Source organism: Vicugna pacos, chromosome 11 (genome assembly GCF_048564905.1).
Source record: "Vicugna pacos chromosome 11, VicPac4, whole genome shotgun sequence".
Lineage (NCBI taxonomy): Eukaryota > Metazoa > Chordata > Mammalia > Artiodactyla > Camelidae > Vicugna > Vicugna pacos.
In genome coordinates, this window is record NC_132997.1 from 21247848 (window position 1) to 21271256 (window position 23409).

At 40.1% G+C, this 23409-nt stretch overlaps 2 long non-coding RNA genes across 3 annotated transcripts in view; one reads left to right on the forward strand and one right to left on the reverse strand.

The window, feature by feature from the left end:
• LOC140699186 (uncharacterized) overlaps positions 1–12763 on the reverse strand; it is a 48526-nt gene extending 35763 nt beyond the window's left edge. The window contains exon 1 of the long non-coding RNA XR_012077194.1: positions 12650–12763. This is a non-coding gene — a long non-coding RNA (uncharacterized lncRNA). The remainder of the gene's footprint in view (positions 1–12649) is intronic.
• Positions 12764–12841: 78 nt separating this feature from the next.
• The window catches only part of LOC140699192 (uncharacterized), a 78409-nt gene continuing 67841 nt past the window's right edge, over positions 12842–23409 (forward strand). For both annotated transcript variants that reach the window (XR_012077202.1, XR_012077201.1), the window contains exons 1-3: positions 12842–12922; positions 15484–15573; positions 17586–17706. This is a non-coding gene — a long non-coding RNA (uncharacterized lncRNA). The remainder of the gene's footprint in view (positions 12923–15483; positions 15574–17585; positions 17707–23409) is intronic.

Below are 23409 nucleotides of genomic sequence, written 5' to 3' on the forward strand. Positions count from 1 at the left end.
GGATGCCTGTCATCCTTGCAGTTTGCCCATCTTCAAAGTGTATCACATTAGTCTCTGCTTCTACCATCTTATGGTCTCTCTGACTCAGTTCCTGTATCCTTCCTTTTATATTAAGTAAAGCCAGAAAATGTATGATAAACCCATCTCAAGATTTTTAACATAGTTACTTCTACAAACTCCCTTTTGCATACAAGGTAACACTCACACATTGTCATAGAAGTGATTAGACATGGACCCCTTTGGGGAAACATAATTTAGCCTACAGTAAGAAATCCACAAGAACACCTGCCATAAGCATCCACATGAATAAGACAATCACCAACTGGAATTTATTCCAGGAATGCAAGCCTGGTTCAATAGTCACAAATCAACACTGTGACCTACCCTATGAAGAGTCTAAAGAAGAGAACCCATGCAGTCACATCAATTAATACAGAAAAAGCATTAAACAAAATTCAACACCCATTCATATAAATAAATGCTCAGAAACTAGGAGTAGAAGGGCACTACCTCAACCTAACAAAGAACATCCGCAAAACACCCATATCCCACATCATAATGGTGAAAGAATGAATGCTTTTCTTGGTTTGAAAACAACGTTAGAATGTCTGCTCTCTTCTGCCAGTGTGCAACTTTAGTACAGGTTCTAGTCAGTGCAGTGCGGCAAGAAAGGAAATGAAGGCACACCGACTAGAAAAGAAGAAATATAATTGTCATTATTTACAGATGACATCATTGCCTATGGAGAAACTGCAAGGAATCTGTAAGAAAACTCATAATAAATTATAATAAATAGCTTTAGAAAGATCCCAGAATATGAGATCCATACATAAACATGAATACACAGCATTAATCATACTTCCATACACTAGCAGTGACCTGAGCAATTGAAAACCAAAGTTTAAAACATATATAATAGGTTTGAATTCAAGATGGCGCCATGGAACCATCCTGAATTCACCTCCTCCCACAAACACAACAAATCTACAGCTACATGTGGAACAATTTCCTCTGGAAAAGCCTCAGAAACGGTGGAGCAACCCCTTCACATCAGGCAAACCAGAGCGAAACCACATCAAAGCAGGTGGGAAAGGCTGAGACACAGTTTCACCAGAAACCCCACCCCTGGTGTGCACAGACACACTCAGGAGAGAACTCACAACAGGGAACTTCTACCTGAGGTGTGAATGGTTTGTACCCCCGCACTGGGGACTCAAACTTTGAAGACTGACAACTGAGAGAGAAACCCCCAAAGCATCTGAATTGGAAGACCCTCAGGACACATGGCTGTGAGACCCACTGGGCTCCGGTGAATTCAGGAACCACTCTTAAAGGGCCTGTGCTTTTGGTCCAGGGCCAAGTGCAGAAGTGGCCCTTTGAAAATCACCCACACTTTATGTGAAAGAGACTCATTTCCAAAAGTTAAAGCATTGGTCTGAGGGGCAGGGGCTGCTGGAAAACTCTCCAGGGGCTGAGGCTGGTGGTGGGTGCCATCCTCCTGCTCTCCCTCTGCCTTAATAAAACTGGCAGGTACCATCTCTTTTTCCCCTTCCCTTTGGGTGCCAGCTTTATGCTCCAGCCAGCAGGTGACATCTTCCCCGCTCTCCTTCTGTCTTGCTGTATTTCTTACTTCATCTTTTCCCATTTCTTCTGCTCCTCTTTATTCAGAAGGTGTCATCTTTGCACTCCCACTGCCTCACTCCAGTCATATTTGCACTCTCCCTCTGATAGGCTGCAGAGTGAGAGTATCTCCAAGCAGGGAATGTCTACACACTGGTGACCCAGGTTTTGTGGCTTCCACTCAGGGCATGCTCCTTGACCACCTGGCTCTGGAGGCCAGGACCGACTGCATGTCTCACACCCATGGATCTGTAATATGTTGGAGAGACACTTCCTGGCAGGCTACCACTTTCAGGCCTTGCACATTAGACTGAGACACATCCCCAGCCTTTATGTGAAAAAAGGCCTCATTTTCTAGTCTAAGAGCTTTGGACTTGGAGGCAGGCTTCAGGTTTGGCACACATCAGGAGGCAACTGAGGTTCTCTCAGGGAAGGTAGGCTGGGGGTGCCACCATTACACTCTCAGCCTGCCTTGCTGCAGCTCACTGACATTTCCCAGAAAGGAGCTTGTATACTTATCTGAAACCCTGTTCTTTGTGACTGTTCTCCAGGGGACACCTCCAGACTTCCTAGCTCTAGGGGCCAGCAGGGACTACATTAGCAGTCCCAAGCCTCAAGGTATTTATATTCTTCAAAAGCTATTACTGGGGGGTATGGAGTCCAATCAGTCTGAACTTTTGTGTTGAGATCCTCACCTTTGAGATACTGACTGGTCTTGGCACACCCTCAACTGCTGGAAGCTGTCAAAATAAAATTAGCTGCTTGGATAATCACAGTTTCATTGACAACCAAGAGTAGGCAGGGCTAACTGACAAAGTTCATCTCCCACACACTCTTCAAGACTGGGAGAGGTGGCTGTTTTACTTAATGCATAGAAACCAACAAAGAGAGTCAAGTGAAGTGAAAACACAGAAAACTGTGGACAATGTTCCAAATGAGAGAACAAGATAAAACCCCAGAAAAAAAAACAATGAAATGAAGAAAAGTAATTAGCCTGATGAAGAATTCAAAGTTCACTCATATAAAGCCCACTGAACTCAGAATAATGGATGAAGACAGTGAGAACTTCAACAAAGAGATAGAAAACATAAGAAAGTTCCTAACAGAAGTCACAGAACTAAAGAATACAATAATTGAACTTAAAAATACACCAGATGAAGCACAAAAAAAAAAAATCAGTGAACTCAAGGACAGGTGAGGGGAACCCCCTCAAGCATAGAAGCAAAAATGGACAGGAAGAGAAAAAAAAAAGTGAAGGCAGCTTACAAGATTAATGGCACAACATCAAGCACAATAACATTCTCATTATAGGAGCTTCAGAAGGAGAAGAGAAAAGGGGGCAGAAAATATATGCAAAGAAACGAGCTCTGAAACTTTTCCTAACCTGGATAAGGAAACAGACACCCAATTATAGGAAGCCCAGAGAGCTCCAAAGCAGACTGGTAACTAGTAAGAAGGCAGTAAATTTTGGAACTTCCTACAAACAAAAATCCAGGACCACCAATATCACAGAAATACAAAATATCATACGAGATACTATGAACAACTACATAGAAACAAAGTGAAAAACCTAGAAGAAATGGACAAGTTTCTGGAAATATACAGTCCACCAAGATGGAATCAAGAAGAAACTGACCTCTTGAACAAACCGATCACTAGACATGAAACCTAATTAGCAATAAAAAACCTCCCTACAGATAAAAGTCCACGACCAGATGGCTTCACTGGGGAATTCTACCAACCATACAAAGAAGAACTCAAACTAGTTCTACTCAAACTCTTCCAGAAGACTGAAAAAGAGGGAGTACTCCCAAACTCATTCTATGAAGCCATCATCACCCTGATGCCAAAACCAGGCAAAGACACTACCAAAACAGAGAATTATAGGCCAGTATCACTGATTAAAATAGATGCAAAAATCCTCAACAAAATATTAGCAAACAGAATCCAGCAGCACATAAAACAGTTCACAAACCATGATCAAGTTGGACTCATTCCAGGAACACAAGGATGGCTCAACATTAGCAAATCAATCAATATAATACACCACATCAAGAGAGAATGGACAAAAAACACATGATCATCTCAATAGATGCAGGAAAAGAATTTGATAAAATTCAACACCCATTTATGATAAAGACTCTCAACACAGTGGGTATAGAGGGAACATATATTAACATGGTAAAAACTATTTATGACAAACCTATAGCCAGCTTAGTACTCAATTGTGAAAAACTAAAAACTTTCCCACTAAAATCCGGGCCAACAAAGTCGTCCACTCTCACCACTCCTATTCAACAGAGTCTTGAAGTACTAGCCACAGCAATCAGGCAAGGAAAAAGAAATAAAAGGGATCCAAATTGGAAAACAAGAGGTAAAATTGTCACTATATGCAGATGACATGATACTATAGATAGAAAAACCTAAAAGTGCCACACAAAACTACCAGAACTAATCAAAGAATTCAGCAAGTTAGCAGGATACAAGATTAATGTACAAAAATCAGTTGCATTTATTTACACTAACAATGAATCAATAGGAAAAGAAAGTAAAGAAACAGTCCCTTTTTAAACACCACCCAAAGTAATAAAATACCTAGGAATAAATCTAGCCAAGGAGGTGAAAGACTTATACATAGAGAACTAGAAAACATCGACTAAGGAAATTAAAGAAGACTTAACAAAATGGAAAGATATCCCATGCTCATGTATTGGAAGAATCAATATTGCTAAAATGGTCATTCTGCCCAAGGCAACATACAGATTTAATGTAACCTCTATTAAATTACCCAGGGCATATTTCACAGAACTAGAACAAATAATAATAATAACATTTATATGGAATCACAAAAGAACCAGAATTGCCACAGCACTGCTGAAGAAAAAGAAGAAGGCTGGAGAAATAATCCTCCCTGATTTCAGACAATACTACAGAGATACAGTCATCAAAACAGCATGGCATTGGTACAAAAATAGACCTACGGACCAATGGAACAGAAGAGAGAGCGCAGAAATGAACCCACAAGGTTTTGGTCAATTAATCTTCGACAAAGGAGGCAAGAACATACAATGGAATAAAGACAGTCTCTTCAGCAAATGGTTTTGGGAAAACTGAACAGCAGCAATGTAAATCAATAAAGCAAGAATACTCCCTCACATCACGTACAAAACTAAACTCAAAATCGATTAAAGACTTAAACATAAGACAAGACACAATAAAAATCCGAGAAGAAAACATAGGCAAAACATTATCTCACATATATCTCGGCAATGTTCTCCTAGGGCAGTCTATTCAAGAAATAGAAATAAAAGGAAAAACAAACAAATGGGATCTAATTAAACTTACAAGCTTTTGCACAGCAGAGGAAAACATAAGCAAAACCAAACAACAACCTATGGAATGGGCTCACTCTAAGCCAGGCATCCACCATCTATGAGCTGCTGGGGACTAGGTGTTTTATTCACTGAAGTAGCTGAACAACTAGTACGTGTCCTAGTGCATACAGACACCACTTGCTGGATTAATTAGAAACTGGGAAGCCCAGGAGGAGTTAGTGGTTCTGTTCAGTATTCTCTCATATCAGTGTTTTCACCAAGTGACACAGTAGTCTATTTCCTTATCAGTCTGTCTCCTACACCACCTGCAGCATTCCTTAGGGTGGTTGGGAACATGGACCAGGGCCAGGCAGAGAAGATGCTCTAACTGATAAATCTCACCAGGAGAGGATGTTGCCCGAGACCACACAACCCTGTGACCCAAGTCTGACAGTCTCACTTCCACAGACTCTGCTTCACACTCCAGGGTGATGTCCAAGAGACTGAGGGGAGGGAGGACACTGATCTCACCAGGCCTGCTCACTTCCAGGGAGTAACAACTAGAGCACTAACCCGAGGCCATGGGCTCAGCACTCACCGATGTGTTTCATTCAATCCTCCCAACCCTGAGGTGGGTATCACTACCCTTTCTCTACAGAAGAGAAAAACAAGCTCAGTTCACATACAGGGGTTCAGAGCCCACACTATTTCCTGCTCTACTGTACAGACTCCCAGCCAGAGATTAGAACATGGGCCTCTGACAATCTGGTGTGAAGTCAGTCAGTGGGTGGTGGGTTCTTGGGTGTTTATTGTTAGGCTGCATAACTCTCATGTTACATACATATCAAATATTAAATACATTGTAAAGAACACCACCCAGTTTGGCTGCCACCCCGATACTGGCAAAGACGAAACCAGAAGCACCCTAAAATCAGCCCAAAGCCCCTCTCTTGCCTAAATGACTTTGCCCTCCCCTCTTCTTCTCCCCACCAGCCCCCATCAGCAGGCCTCAGCCCAGCACAACAGGTAGGTAAGCAGCACCAAGAGCTACCGTGGTAAGTGTCAGAGGTCAGCAGGAGACATCTCATGACCACCCCCACCTCACTGCACCACCTTAGAGAAGTTCAGCCTTATCAGATGACTCCACCTGGGCCTCAGCTGTCCAGACCAGTGGTGGACATTAGCCCAAGCTGGATCAGATTCTCTCCCCCAGGAATCAGACTGCTCTGAAGACACATATCTCTGGGGAGTGAGGGTCAGCTCTCTTCTGCCAACTGCATGGGATGCGGTAAAAGTGAAAAGAGAAGAAACAAACAAAAACAGCTATGCAGAGATGCAGGATACAAGAAGATTTTCTAAATGTACAAAGGGTGGGGAGTAGATGCTTTGATCTAGTTTTTAGTTCCTACCTTCTTACCATCCATTTCCCACAAGTAGTGCCTCAAACACTTTAGTACTCTTCCCTATCTTTCACTCAGCTAGCTCTAAGTCATTCTCCAGGTCCCAGCTTAAACAGCACTTCCTCCAGGAAACTGGCCTAGACTACTCCTCAGAGCTTTGCTCCACTTTTTAGGGGTATAAAGGGTAGCACTCTGCACCTCATCATTTTCAGTAAATGTGATTACTTTCCTGTTAAGACTGTAAGCACCAAAAATTAAAAACCACTTCGATCGTACTGCTTACTACACAGGTCAGGTACATGCTCAGTGTCATTACTAAATGAGTGAACATCAAGAAACTGGTGGAGGTATGTAGGAGGAGAAGGATTAACACTGATAAACAACCTTCTGATAAAAATGAAGCTGCAGTGACCCTACCTTCCTCACCCCTTCCAAGTTTCTGCTTCTTCCTTCTTCCATCTCCACAACAGGCCCAAGTTTGCCATGACAATCATCATTTTATACTTTGGTGACAACACATTCAGGAACCCAGGCTGGAAGAAGAAGGTTTCCAGGTAACTCACCACAACAGAGGAAAGTCTACAGTAGTTTAGTAAAAAAAAATAATAATAATAATGACAGGTTTTGAGGTCTAGACAAATCTCAGTTCTGCTGTATATTTACTGGCTGTGAACCCTGGACATGTTACCTAAGACCTGGTTTCCTCATCTGTACAGTGAAAAAAAAATAACTCAAAGGTGAGGATGAAAATGACTTTCAAACCACAGCACCTAAGGCAAGCTTGCAAGTAATGTTAGTCAGCTGGTGATGGTGAAGTCCTGCAGACCTCACGCCTACACCCCACCCCCAGCTCCTACCAGCCGCGGATGGGCTCAGAGCCCAGAGCCTGCCTTAAGACTGCGCATCTGAGAGACCCTGGAGAACATCAAACCTGTTGGCTTTCCAACGTATGGGAGCCTCAAGAAGTGAAAGAGAAAAGAGAAGCCAAAAGGAAGAAACAGTATCTCAGGGTCAGGCAGGTGGGTGGGCAGAGCAGGCTGGATGGATGGTGGGGTAGCTTGAGATGTTTTGGGGGGAATCGCTTGATTTTTACTTAGTAGGTACATTACTGCCAGCAAGGTGAGGAATAAACTATACATAGTTCCTGGAAAACTCAACTAGGATGCTTTTCATTAAAGAATTTTTATTAATACTTGAGAATTGAGAACATACAAATTCAATTCATCAGAATGGCATATATATTACAGCTAATCACCAGGAGCACATTATTTGGGATGTTACTAATATCAAAATGAATTTTGTTTGCATTTTACTTGCACACAAAACTGCTCAGAAACTCTGGATTTTCTGTTGCTTATGTAAAATGGTGTCGTCCCATCTCTGAGCTCTGAAAACCAGACAAGAGACTTGTTTTTTAAAAGTCAAATTAACAGCTAAACCAGCACAACTAGGAATCTGATCTGGAACCTCTGTACATGATTTATACCACTGCTGGTCCTGCCTTTCAAACAGGTGGTACCAATACCCAGCAAAGTCCCAGGGAGGGATGGAGAGAGGGCTAGAGCTGAAAGTAATAAGGACAAGTTGTTGGAGTAGATGAATCTCAGAGGAAGGCAGGACCTGACTAGGACCCAGCCCTTCTTCATGATGGGCTGGAGGGAAACAGCACTGGCATCTAAACAGGAGGCTTCTCTGGTGCAGGGACTGAATGTGCTGCATGCAAACTGCATGCAGGTCGTTTGGCACGTTGGCCTCCACCTCATACACACCAAAGGCCAATAACACCTCCAATCAATGCAACAACAAAAAGTAAAACAAAACCCACATACATTTCAATGCCCCTGTAGACTGGATAAAAATCACACCCACTGAGTAGCCCTAAGTAAGTAAACAGAAGAGACAAGCGCAGCGATTAGAAAGTCAAAGAGAGACAGAGGGAAACACAAAATTGGATGAGGAACCAGCAGAAAAAGGGCATCCTTCAGGGACCTTCACTGACCAAATCAAGTCCCAACTCCTTTGAAAACAAAGCCCTTCAGAACTCGGCCCCACCCATCCCAGCTGCCTCCACTCCAGCTTTCTCCCCAAGGCACCCACCCACAGCCTCACTTCTCAGACAACTCGTGCTTTTCCTGACCGGCTGTGCCATGTTCAGACTTCTGTGCCTCGGCGTGCGCACTCTCCTCTACCCGGAGAGCACGTCTCACGGCAAACTCCCAACTCACACACCAACACCCAGTACGAAGGTTTGTGACGCCGGACACGGACAGCCACATGCCACTCAGGACTTTGTCACCCACAGCACTCTACAGGGGCTTCTGTGTTCCCGCCCAACTGCACCCCATTGTCTGGAACAACAGCTACTGAAGGGCAGGCGCCATGTGAGTCCTTGCAGAGAACTGGTGCTGAATGAATTCTAAGTGAATGACCTTGCATGAAAGGTTTTTAAAAGGCTAAAAAGCAAACCATGGGAAAAGCAGACGATAGATATTTTCTGCTACTGAAAGCATGCATTTTCTCAACTCTACTCTTTGGCTGAGTATCACTTAGGAAGCAGACACAGATGCTCTACCACTTCCTAGTTGGGTATCTGTGGGCAAATTAAGTAACCTCGCTGTGTCTCAGACTCCCACTTAAGGAAAGGAACCACCCCTGCAGTGTGGTTAAGAGGACTAATGAATATATGCTTTAATGATGCCAATTAAAAAATAACAGAAAACATTGACTAAATGGTAGTTCTTACCAGCCTGCTGTGATCACAGAAACATTAACAGGACCAGATACTGCACCATCAGGAATATGAGCACGACAAAATTTTTGTTAAAACTATGTTTTTTCAGGAGAGCTGAAAGTCAACAAATCCAACAGCTTGTCTTCCAGCTGCACCCTGCTCTCTACGGTCCTCTGTACAGATCCCTAGTGACCACTATGTCCCCGGCTCCTCCGACAATGTGGACTCCCAGGTCTCTGGCCTCTGACCACACCTCCTCCTCCTCTTCTGTAGCTGCCCACTAAGGACACCTAAAGTCAGGCATTCCTTCGGCTCAGCTCACACATTTTTTCTCATCTTGTCCTCTCTCAAGCCTTCAATTATCATCTATGGAGATGACCCCACGACCTCTCAGTTACACTCAGAAAATGTTTCAAGCTGAATTTACCCAAAACAGATGGTTATCTTAATTAGATAATGAAACATACACCTTCAATTTCTCTCTTTCATACCATTTTTTCCCCCTTTTCTCCGGTCTTGTACATCTCACCAGTCCTAAGCTTCCTCTTCCTTTCCCACCTCTTAGAACTACTTGATTGCCAAGGCTTCTTCTTTGGTCTTTCTGTTCTGTCTCACTGGTTCTTAACTTCTCTGGGATAATGAACCCTTTGAAAATATACTGAATGATATGGATTGTTTACTAAAAAGATAAACACACAGAATATATGTATGCGATTTCACCTAACCAATGATCTCAAATAAGGATCTGTGCTCCTGTACACCAGACTACAACTTACACAAATTTCCATCTCCAGATTCTATGTCCCTCTTATTTTCAGGATGCCTTGTGGATACAACCTAAAGGACCTACTTGCATCATAAACTTAACAAGTCCAAACCAGAACCCACTATTTTTCCTTAACAAACCTTCTCTTCCTACAGTATTCCTCCTCTAATGATGGCACCACCGTAAACTCTTACCCTGTAAGACCTCATCATCCTTTGCATCCCATACCTGCCATGAAGAGCCCATTATTGACTCTAACATCTCCATCCTCCACACCGCTACCTCACTTCACCTTTAGAAGGCCACTAGCCTAGTTGAATCCCTACCTTAATTTTCTCCTGTCATTTCCACCAGTGTCGATCTAGATTCTCCCAAAATTTCAAAACTGATCATGTGCCTGCTTCTTTTCAAAAACTCTGATCCTTCTCCATTGCACAAACATAAAATCTAACTCTATTCTGTCTACAGAGTCCTCCACAATTTGCCACCTAAGTCCTTTTGCAGGATTGGATTCCATAGCTTAGATTGTCCCTTACACCTATTATCTTTCTATCAAAATCACACCACTCAGAAAGGCTCAATTCAAACTCCACTCTTTATATCCCATACGTAATGTTTAGGGAAGGACTTTTCATGGAAAAGGCAAAATTCCTAATGAACAGATTCAGAAAATAAAAAAAAAATTCTTCCTTAAAATTTTAAGTCCTTCTGGAAACATTAAGCTTTTTAAAATGTCAGTTCTTCAAATATTATTAATATTTCAATCGAGAAATCCTTCAAAAACCCAGCATCGTTAACCAACATTTACTAAATACTAATAATGCACAATGTGAATTAAACTCTTATATGAAATACAATCAACCTGAAGGTAAAAAGTTATAATCTGGTCCCAGGATTCTAATTCCAATATTATTTGTACTTGGATCTTTCTTAAGAAAGGAAAATATATATAGTAAGTGGACTTGACATTTCACCTAATAGAGACTTAAGTCATGTAAGTCCACAGCCGAGATAGAAAGTTACCAGATCTAAACCATCATCAAGCTAGGAAAAATTCTCATCAGATTAAAAAACAATTTTTGACTGAGATGTCATAAAATTAGACTTTTTCAGTACACATTTAAGCGTTAATTTTTTCTAAGGGCCCAATGATGTGACGGGCAATTCCGAGCCTCTCACAACGAGACCTGGTGACTAGCACACATACCAGCAGATGCACAGCAATCAGACCTACTCCAGGTAATTGATGTTGTGGGCAGTACTGTCTTTCTGTTACCTTCTAGGACCTTATTTCTTTTAGGCCTGACCTAATTTAATTCCTCTTATGGATCCCAGCCTACTGAGTTCACGTGAATCTTCACAGCTGTGTACTGTGAAGCACTCTGCTCCTGAAGAGAATGTAAATATTCAAGTATTTTTTTTAAAAGAATTTTAACTAGTCTTTGTACTTAGCTAACATACGTGGTAAAATATTCCCTCTGTGTATTTCTATAATTATTACCGTTCAAATTTGAACGTTTCTGAAATAAATTTGCTTGTAAGAGTAAAATATGCTAAAATTTCAAATTTATTAATAATACTAATTAAGGAAAATAGGGAGTAATGAAAAGAGCTCTGGCAACTGAAACAGGATCTCAGGTACAATCTGAAGTCTGACTCTTTAGTTGTGGGACCTTCAGAACCGGCTTCACCTCAAAACACTTTCTCATCTGAAATAGAGCTAGCACTGCCCTTCCCTCTCTGCAGCTGGTTGTTCAGGTAACATGAGATAAGGTACATAGCACAGTACCTGACATGAAGTGATCATAAATAGTCTGCTTCCTTCACACAACACAAAAGACACACATGAAGGTTTAGGCATAAGGAAGCCTACACCACAAATCTGCATGAGCACAAAATATCACAGGTAGTTGGTTCTAACAACAAAAAACAAAGAAAAATCACCATCAACCCCATCCCACGAACACTTCTGAGGGATCTCGAGCCAGACAAGGGCGCCTGCATGTGGCTCTGCAAGAACTCCATCAGGGCGGCACACACACAGACCACTAAAGCTTCAACAGGGAAAGTCCACAGTCATTATGCTAAAACCTCTGGAAGCCTTTATGCCAGTACGAGAGCTCACGCCCGGTAAAAGGCGGGACAAGTCAAATTAGGCCCAACTCCAAAAGACTCCTTAAATAAATCACAACAGCGATGCTGACTTACCCTTCCTGAAACGCGAACAGTACCATGCCCAAACCCATTTAAACACTTGAAGATGGAGACATTCCACACCCACACTGGTGCCACTTCATGTCTGTTAGAAAGCCTGCGCAGGGGAGCACCACTGGCACCACGGAAGGTGCTGAACCAAAGCCTTTGGAGGAAAAGGCAGGGGAGGGGGCAAAACAAGACGATGACTTCGGGGTTGTGCACACGCGCCACTGAGAACCGCTGTCCAGACCGCAGCCGCCTCCTCAAGCATCTTAAGTACTTCGCGGCTTCACTATGGGGACTTCAAGGGAAGGCCGCTAGTCAAGTACCCTAGGGCTGGGGGCAGTTCCCGTCCCGGGGGTCCCGGGTCCCGGCCTCCGACCCCCGCGCCGCTCCCCTACTCCGCGCGCCATCGAGGACCGCCCGGGAAGCACCGCGAATAACGACCCGGCCCGAGCGGCCCGGCCCCGCCCGAGACCCCCGGCGCGCGGACGGCGGGCAGCCCGGCTGCGGTCCGGCCAGGGTCGGGGTCGCGGGTCGGGCACGACGCCACTGCCGCAGCCAACGAGGCGGAACGGGAGGCCGGGCGGGCGCGGCCGGCACGCGGGGCGCGGACACTCACCACACCACGCGGTAGGAGCCCTCGAGGATGAGACTGCTGGAGCGCGGCCCCACGCCTAAGACCTGCGGGCCGACCAGCTCGGGGCCGCCGCCGCCGCCGCCGCCGCCGCCGCCGCCGCCGCCGCCGCCGCCGCCGCCGCCGCCGCCGCCGCCGCCGCCGCCGCCGCCGCCGCCGCCGCCGCCGCCTCAGCAGCAGCCGCCGCCTCAGGGGAGCCGCGGAGCTTCTGAAACGATGGCCGCTCACACCAACTGCCGACTGCCAACTGGCGGGCCGGTAGGCGGAAGGAGGGGCGAGGCCGAGGAGGGCTCTGTGGCGGGGCCTGTCCTGGCAGCGAGCGCGCGGATTGGCTCCTGTGGTCTGGGGGTGGGGCTTTTGATTGAATGGGTGGATGAATAAATAATCCCTAAAATTCATTTTTTTAAAAGAAAAACCAGAGGAGAACACTTGAGACTATATTTAATTTGGAGGTCAAACAAAGCCAAAATTATCCAGATGACCTCTAAGTTCTGGCATGAATTTGTAGCACTCGTTTTACATAGTTGATAGTTGCTGATAAGAGTGAGAAATGGGTTTTTAACAGGTAGAAAATTACTGACTTTTGCTTGATCCCACATGTCTTGCAAGGAGAAAGCCATGATGTCAGGCAAGAAGAAACAGTTGGTCTTGCTGTAGTAATGAATAGCAGAATATTGCAGACGTGATTAACATTAAGTTTTAGTTCTATTTTTGTAACTTCCTACACATACGTATTCCCGCATAAGAGATGAATGATATGCACACGAGAGCGTTTTGTTGAGTGAACGTATAGATGAGTGAATTCACATGTAGCTTTGCTGGACGCAGCCTTCGTATTTTTTTAATCTATCTATTTGTATCCTCATGTTTGACATGACCAGCTCTGTTTCAGGCATGCCTAAGTATCTATTTGGGATTCAAATTACCTCATAAGGACCCTCATTTTACTCTAGGATGATGGTAAACACTTGGCATTATCTGTATATCATTATGTCCTCGATATTTCTTATTTTGATTGTCTTGTCATTAACTTTCCTCCTTTAACCTCTCTCTTCTCCCAGGACATGGAGGCTTTCTTTTTTCCTATTCAATTAGTGATCTAATTTTTCTGTCTTTAAAAAAATTACTGACTTCTAACTACATACAGTCATCCCTTGGTATCTGCAGGGAATTGCTACTCAAATCCCCAGATGCTCAATCCCTTAAATAAAATTGTTTGTAGTTTGCATATAACCCACACACATCCTCCTGTATACTTGAAATCACCTCTTGATTACTTATAATTTCTAATACAACATAAATGCTATGTAAATTGTAGCTGGAGCACAACAAATTCAAGTTTGCTTTTTGGAACTTTATGAAATTTTTTGCCCTGAGTATTTTGGATCTGTGTTCGGTTGAATCCACAAATGCAGACCCCACGGATAAAGAGGGCTGACTGTACCATGAATCATACTGGTCACTAGGACCACAGAGATACACAGGACATAGTCCTTCTCTCCAATAAGCTCCAGTCAGTAGAAGAAGTAGACATCCATGTGTAGCACCAGTAAGACATTGTAGTAAGCACAGAACAGAACAAATATAAGGTTCTGTGTTATTGTGGACAGAGACTTGTTATAATGAGGATCAAGGTGGGCAAGGCAGGCTTTTTAGTGAAGGTTATATTGAAGCCAAACCATCTCATTTACTTCTATGTATCTTTTGTTGCATTACATTCCAAAAGCCAAATGGGTCAAGCCCTCAGAAGATCTATTGATCTGTCATCAAATCTTCTTTCCCTGCTGAGAGAAGCTTCCTTTGAGGAGCTAGTCTTTGCTGGGTAATCCCATCAACAGAAAAGCCTGCATTTCAAATCAGTCAGTGAACACAAAACACAAAATAGCTTTATTAGAAATCTCTCAGCTTCTATCATTTACAGCACTTTATGGCTGAGCTGCCTTATGTTTAAACAACAGAAAATGTTGAAGGGATTTTTACTTCTGAGGACTAGACTCAAACCCAAGATATGGTGGTTGACTCAGACTTCTTAATACACTTAGAAAATGTAGGATTTTGACTGTTTTGAAACATCTTTGCGAATTATAGAGATAAGACTGAAAATTAAAATCATCTAAATTCTGTATTAAGAATAAATTTTGTGTTGTTCAAACCTGTAAAATATTCTGCCTTATGTTAAAATGCAGACGATCCTCTCCTATAAAGAACCAAACTTAGAGCAACAAATTTTTAGCTTGGGTGTTAAAGGGTGAAAGAGGACAGTTAGAAAGAAAAGAAGCCTGGAGCATTTTTGTGATGAAAAAATTTGAAATAATCAAAATCTTCTATTTTTGTTCCATGACTTAATAATTAAATTGTACTTTTCTTTTTCCAAAACAAAGAGGCAGAAACAATGATTGCAATAGTTAAATACTTATTTATTTCTTTAAAAAAGTTATAACACCTTTAGGATCAAATTACTTACAAATTTAACTTGATTACTTTCTGAGAGAAATACCAGTTTGAAATAAAAGTCTTGCATTCCAGAGAGCATTATAAATACCTAAAAACAAGGGAGGAAAACTGTACTGTTTTAAAGCATGCTGGAATAAATAAAAATATTTATTTATTTATTTTGGTGCATGACTAATAGCGAATAGCATTTAGAAGATTTGGAGATGATCTGGTTTGCATTAAACATATTTAAACATTTTAAAATGTGTCATGAATTAAGTCAAGCTTTACCTCAAATAGATGCTGAAAATATCAAAATACACAGAGTTTTCCTGTATTTAAAATCATGATTATCTAACAACCACTTGGCTTTTGTTTTTCCTCAGAGCACAATCAGATGAACTGGAAAAAATGGAGACACATGGCCGGTCCTCCAAAAACAAGGAAAATGACAAGTCTCTGGACAAACCTGAGCAGTGAGTGCATCATAGGACCCTGTAGATGGCATCCAGGCTATGGGTGGGCTCTTTCCATTTGAAAAATGCAGTATCTTCTGTGCACGTGTGTCATGAATAATGTGAGGATAAACGTGTTTTGTGCATTGTCTTTTACCTCTTAACTTGGCTTACATCGGGCTTCTATGTAATGCCACACACTGTGCTTTCCCAAAATTGGGGAAGACATCATCCTTGCTTAGGACACCAAGAGCATGTAATTTTTGTGATTTTTTATGGTTATATTTGTTCAAATGCTGTTTATCTGTATGATACACAGTTTCATAGGAATCTCCACTTTGTCAACCTGATAAATCACATTTCTTTAAAAACAAAAACTTTCTTCTAAACATATGCTAGCCCTTGAATAGTTTTTAACACTGATTTTTGGATTGAAACAAGTAGTTTTTGTAAATGTTACTCATAAAAATGGATCTGAAACAGAGTCTGAGAATCATAACTGTATATGAATAAAGGATTCTTTTGTATTGGTAAATATATCTTATTCAATCCTCCAATAAGTTAAATTTCATTAATTTAAATAATTAAGAAGTAATCTGAATAAAAAGTAATGAAGCAAGAAGCAAGATTTTTGTATACTTTCACAACAGCTATGCAAAGTCTTTCTGATTTCATTCTTTTTCTATAAAACACATGTAACTATATTTATATAGTTATATATGTATATAGTTTGTACTATTGGTAGACCCACGTGGATGGAGCTGTTACTCCAATCACTCGGAATTAATTTTTGCTCAGCGTGCCTATCAGCAGGCATTTAATACATGTTTTGTTAATTGATTCAGGTATTGCTAATCATTTCACTGATGTGCAAGTTAGGAAAGACAAAGGAAGTCAAGTTGCTTAAATCATTTTACAAACAATCCAGTTTCTTAAATATATATCACTTTTATTACCATAGCTGTACATATATTGTATACAGATATGTTAGTAGTACAGAATATATTACTATATGGGTAATCTAATAGATATATTATCATGTCATGTCAAACTTGATTATAAAACCATGTTGCTCTTTTTATCCATGGGGGAAATAGTCCTGGCTGATTGAATATTATAGAAAACAAAGCTTGTATTACAGAGGGTGTTTTAAAAATATGTATTAGGTTTCACACATCCAGATTTTCAGCAATAAAATAAAATTAATGTCTCTAACTGTGCCAGAAAGAAGGTGAACAGCTTCTTCTTTGTTAGATATGAAACAATTTTACTTTTTTCTTTAGAACTACACACATTATGCATTATTTATAGCTACCTGGATGTTAATTTCTACATCTTAATTGCTAACATGATTTATAATATGTCTTTGCATTTTTCAAAGCTCCAGCTTACTTGAAATAATACTTAACTTAAAAATTTTCTTAATCCACATACTAACAAGCCTCGGTCAGACTCACTGTGGGAGTGGCACTGTTGGTCCAGCTGTGCAGAAATGCTGGAGAGACTTTGCCTTTTCAGTTTAGATGGTAGTTATACTTGTAATAATAAATCATAAAAATTAATGAGCTAATTTTCTGGTCTAGGAGGGTGAAAACAGGAAAGTGTACACAGTTGAGACTCCACCCTGAAACCGCTGTGCTTCCACTGGGAGATTAGGTTGGAACAGTGGGGAACACAAGGTCTTCTGTGCTATTAAGCTAAAGTAACATGAAACAGAATTTCACCTTTCATTCTAAATATTCTCATCTAAATATGTGGATTTACTGGAATTAATTTTATTTGACACTGTATATGTAATAATTTGCAAAATCTATTCTTACTTACTTTGGTCTTTCTGCCTAGGACAATAGCAGAAGCCTTTTGTTGTACATTGTTTCCTATTATCTGTGCAATTTTGATGAGGTCAGATGGTTTTTAGAGAGTCGTGTTGTTCTTCACTGGATAGCGATTTCACAGTGTGTGTCATTGTTTTGTCACTGCTGCTGTTGTATTCTTCTCAATCAATTGAACATCATGTGCTTCTCACTAATTAGGATGCTGGAAAGGAACAGTATGTGTTTCCACTGCCTGAGCCCCAGGACCTCCTTCAGACCTCACAGATGAAGTTTGAAGATTTTCCAAAAGACCTCAGAAAACTAAAGAGAGACCTGAGAGGTAATGTAAAGTCTTAAAACAAATCATGATTGATATTTATGCTTTTTCAGTGAGAGGACAGACTTCTGTCACATCGTTGTTAAAAGATAAGTATTCCCCCCACCCCGCCCTTGGTGCACCTGCCGAGGATCTAGTGGCTTGTGAACTTGCCTGAGAAGAAAATATTTTCTTTCACATATTTGGTCAAAAAACACACACGTGTGTAATGCTTTATTATTAGTTGAGAAACCTTATATCAAATCATTTTGAAGAGAGTTTGAAATTCTTTGAATTTGTAAATTCAGAGTAATATATAAAAGCAAATTGTTTATAATTTTTTTTTTGGTGAATAAAATCCCTTTCCTCCCCTCTCTGCTTTTGATGAAGTACAGTTGGCTAACAGTATTATATTAGTTTCAGGTGCACAACTTAATGATTCAGTTTTTTCAAATATTATGTACCATACAAAGTTATTATAATATTATTTTCTATATTCCCTATGCTGTGCCTTACACCCCTGTGACTTATTTATTTTATAACTGACAGCTTGTACCTCTTAATTCCCTTCACTTTTCTCACTCATCCCTTTTATCTTCTTTTCATGAGGCTTCTTCTTGTTATTGAGTTGAGACACCTCACCTATCTATTTAAGCCTCTTTCTAACTTTAAGTACAGACAGGGAGTGAATAAGTTTATATGAGATTTTCATTTCATGTCTCACTAGATGAGAAGAAGAGGCATGGTTACTGCTGCCCAGAAACCAAAAGGATGATAAAAAATTTTAAGACATTCAGTCTCACTGCTAAAGTATTTATCCAAAGATATTGATCTATAATCAAATTTATGGAGTTGTTATATTCCAGTTACAGATGATTTTATATGGATTTAAATCAAAATAGTAACATTATATAGTTTACTTGTAGTTCTTAAACACTAAGCATTTATTATGGGCCTGATGCAGGATAGGCATCTGCTAGGTGCCTATCCTAGCAGATGCCTGTAACCCTACCAGATCCTGTAACCCTAGCAAAGTTACAGTCAACTGTCCAGGGAGGGTGAAGACTTGTCTTTAAGATGCTCCACCTTAGAGCCTCTAATATGAGTGCTCATTGACTGAGTCCAGGATTGATTGCCTTGTTTTTTAGAAACAATTAAAACTGTGTTTTCTTTATGTAATGCTACATTACTATGCATTTAAGTATGATTTCTTAAATCAATACAAAACCCAGACTATTCATGTATAGTATTTATCACACTTCAAAATTTTGCCAGTTATCATGATTTGCTTCTGAAATTCCTCTCTCTCTCTCCCTCTCTCTCTCTTCCCCCACTGTCACCTCTGAAGTAGTGCTGGACATTTCTGGGGTATCTGAAGAATATTTAACACTTTAACCAATTCAGTCTTGCAAAGCAGGATTTCATAATTTACAAAAGATCTTATAAAGAAGTGTTGTGGTGAGCTCATTAACAGGCAATTTATGTTTAATTTGGTTGATGCTTCACTTTGGAATGTAATCTCAATTACTTTTCATATATACGTGCTTTCTTACTATAGTTACAAAAGGTCATGAAAATGCTCACATTTCTAACTCTCAAGACTCAGAACAAAAAAGGGAGAACTAACAGCCACTGGGAAAAGGATTTGGAAAGGGCGGGTAGGCAGCACTGATGAGAGCTACTTCCTCCTGCACGTCTGTCTTCTCGAGCAATGATCGCTTATTGAAGGAGCATCTTAGCAATTTCTGAGTGCCTCAGAGGGTTAAGAAGGTGACGATCTTAGCCCCAAGGGTTTATACTTTATATTGGGATAAGAAGAACTTTTCTGAATGGTCCGTTCCCTGAACTAGTCCCTGTTGCATGTACCCAGCACCACATTTCTCAAGTTTGTCCATAGGCTGTTACAATTTGGTGCCCTAGAAATGGGGGATTTCATGGCAAAATGAGTATGAGAACTGCTGGGCTAAGATAAGCTTGAAGGCATTTCCAGGGCCCTCTGCACAAAGGGCGGCAGCAGTTCCCAGCCCACTTGACCACAGAGCACTTTTCCCAGTGTGTCTGGTAGGTGCTGTAGTCGGAGGAACTCACTTCAAGAAATGCAGGCCTGCTGCCCTGTGAGTAACAGAAGCATGGTGTGTGCCTCAGAGGGGCTTACAGTAAAGGTGGGGAAATGAAACTAGGTCATGAAATATTCTCATTACATGTTACTGTTCTTGTAAAATGAGATCAGCTTGAATGGCTGTTGACAAGGCTGTCAAACTCTGAGGGATCTTTTGAAAAACTGACAAAAATTGGAACAAATTATGCCTCTTATTTTTTGCTTTTCCAAAATGCTCTTTTTTTCCATAAAAATGAGATGTTTTGTGACACAAGGAAGGAAATCTTGTGATCTGGAATTTAAATTCCATTTCTAGAAAGGATCTAGCATGAAGGCAGCATTCCATATCAACGAGGCGTAGAATAAAGCTGCCTCATGTCCCTTTACGGAATGAGATGGGTAAAAATATACATTGATTTGACTAAATAGGAGTCAAATAGGAGGTTATTTTGGACACAATTACTTTAAATTAATAGCTATGTTGATAAATGCACCCTAATAATGACCTCTTTTAAGTGACCAAATTAGACAATTCATTTCAGAAGATTCAATGGTCTGTCCACTTTTTTTCAAAAGCAATATTTTTAAAGAAGACAGAAAATTAGATGATATATGTAGAGAATCTGTCCCAATATTTTCCATATAATAACTATCTCAAAGACATTGGCTATTTATAATAAGGAAAATAGAATAAACAGTGTGATTAGTTTGATAAAGACAGATAAACTGTCAGCCCTAAGTCACCCATCTTCTGGCTCTGTCACTGTTTCTGCTTCCAGACTTAATTTTTGTTTCTAAAGAAAGACCGAGAAATAATGTGTTATGGCTCAGGCACTTATAGTAAGACAACTGAATCTCATTTTAGCACTTTATAAGAGCATCCGCTGTGTTTGGTATGTATATTGTTCCCACGCTTTCTCCAGCTCCCCTGGGAGCTCCCTGGCTTTCCGAACCCAGTGACGTGTAGTTGGTTTACCAGCCTGGTCAGCTTGTGCCTCTTCTGACTGTGAGCAGCTCTTCTTGATGCCATCGTGCCCCACTGTGGCTTCTGTTCCCGTGCCTTTCTTGGGTAGAAATGGTTCCACTTGCCACCTGATTTAGCATGAACAGAGCACTGAGTAACTAAGTTCCTGGAACTCGGCAAGCATGTTCTTATGCACATTCTTCTCTGAACCTCCTGCCCTCCCCCACCTTCAGCATCTGACTTCAAAGTATTTCAAATTCATTACCTATAACTTCAAGCTGAAATAATGTCTCTGTCCAGACATATACAGGAAAAATCAGCTCATAGACTTATTTGTATTGATTTATATTTGTTTAGAACACTTACATGAATAATTGTAGATGTGTGATTTTATTTTTGTTTGAGAAATGAAAAAATGATGTTATAAACTTAATTCAAATGCAACCCAGCAGCTTTTTAAAAGTTACTTCTTATTATGATTTTAGAATGAGTAACATTTTAGTATGGAACATCAGACAACATTGAAAAATGTAGAGAAGAAAATATATTTATTTTTATCAATGGAAATAATCAATAAACAATTACAGTAGGAATAGAGAACAGTTTTATTTGAGCCAATCTGAGGATTATAGCCTGGGAGACAGAGTCAGGAAGCACTTGGATTGTATCCTGCTGAACCACATAACGGGGAAGGCTTATACAGGCAAAAACTGCAAAATTACATATGTTGTTTGTCAAGAATTAGAATTGGAGCTGGCAAGGGGTAAGGGTGTTTGTTACATAAAGATTGGTCCAAAATGGTTGCATCATTACAAGGGGAGACCTTTAGACCATGAGGTAACAGCTAACAACTACTAGCAGATATTGTTCTGAGAATGACTGGTGGTGTCCTTGAGTTTGCTACAGTGCAGAAAATTCAAGTTTTTGGTAATATAGGAACGTATCTATAATGACAACACAAACAGATGGAAAGGTATACCATGTTCTGGGTTTGGAAGAATTAGTATTGTTAAAAAGAACATATTACCCAAGGTGGTCTACATATTCAATGCAATACCTATCAAAATACCAAGGGCATTTTTCACAGACCTAGAATAAATTATTAAAATTTGTGTGGAAACACAAATCCAAATAACCAAAACAATCTTAAGAAATAGAAACAGTAGTAAGGGAAACATGCTCCTGGACTTCAGAGTATACTACAAAGCTATAGTAATTAAAACAGTATGGTACTGATCCATTTTGATTCTTTAATGCATTCTTTCCTTTAATAGTTAAAGCAGATGTACAGTGCATGTTTGAAAGCCCCAAAACAGTCTGTTGTAGCTAGCATAAACTTTAAACCAAATCATGTGTAAGCCAGAATGACTTATCCATATCTCAGCATGTGAAAATTTCCTCCATCATCTGTCATCCTGTAGTCCAATAATACAAGGTTAATATTTTGGCATGTATTTATCTAGTGTGTGTATATGTTGTACATGCACAAATTATTCCATCAACAGCATGATGCATACAGCTTTTGTAATTTTAATCCATTCTTACATTCTCTGCTCTAAAAGTGGATAATATATTTATGTTTGCATTATGTCTTTTTTCTGGCTTTCTATTGTCTTAAAATTTTGTCAACATTCTCTCCCTGACTCCTGCAATACATTTTGAAAGCTATAGACAGTATTACTATTAATTTGTTGGCTGATCTTAATTATGAACATATTTTCTTAATGTATATAGTTTTAATACATGCCATAAATTTACTCAATATATTTACCTTCCCAAAAAAGATGAAACTTTAAGAACATTCTGACTAATAATTAACTACTCTTTTCTTTCTTCTAATGTTTTTCCAGACTTTAACTACTATCATTTTTCTTTTTAAAAATTGCTGATATTTTATAATCCTTAAATAATAACATTTACCAACATATTTAATCACTCTGCCATCACTTTTGCATCCCATTTTTCCCTTCTCATTTGGTTGTTTGCTCAGTGAGGCTTGGTGGGTGTTAAGTTCTGAGTCTGGAAATGACTGCAAAAAATTTTCTTTCTTATTTTTGAATGATTAGTCTGCTGGACATAGAATTGTAGATTGACACATTTTCATCAATATTTTGAAGACACTTTTTTTCCTCTGCCATCTCTTATCACTGATAAATCTGTTTTCAATCTGTCATGCTTTTGTAGATAATGACTTTTATTATTGTTGACTTTTGTAATTTTCTCATCCTTATTCATGTTTGGCTTTGTTTTAATATATATAGTATGACTTTATTTGGTTTTTTGTTTGTTTGTTTGTTTATTTATTATCTTTCCCTGTACTTAGAACTTTTATTCTAAAGACTGATGTGTAACTTAATGTTTCAAGAATTCTTGACAATTACCTTTTCATATATTGATCAGTTTCTCCTCTTTTCCTGAATTTCCTCTTAGATGGGTATTGGAGCCATTTGGTCCAACACTCTGTCTCCTAACTTGTCTTTTATAGTTTTAAAACCTACACTACTCCTTTTGCTATAACCGTCTTGTATTTCTCAACAATGTCTTCCAGTTCATTAACTCTCTCTATGACTCTGTCCAACCTGATGTTTATATTTTCAATGCAATTATCTTAAAATCATAATAATTTTTTGTTTATTAAGATTTATAATATTTTTTACCATATCTA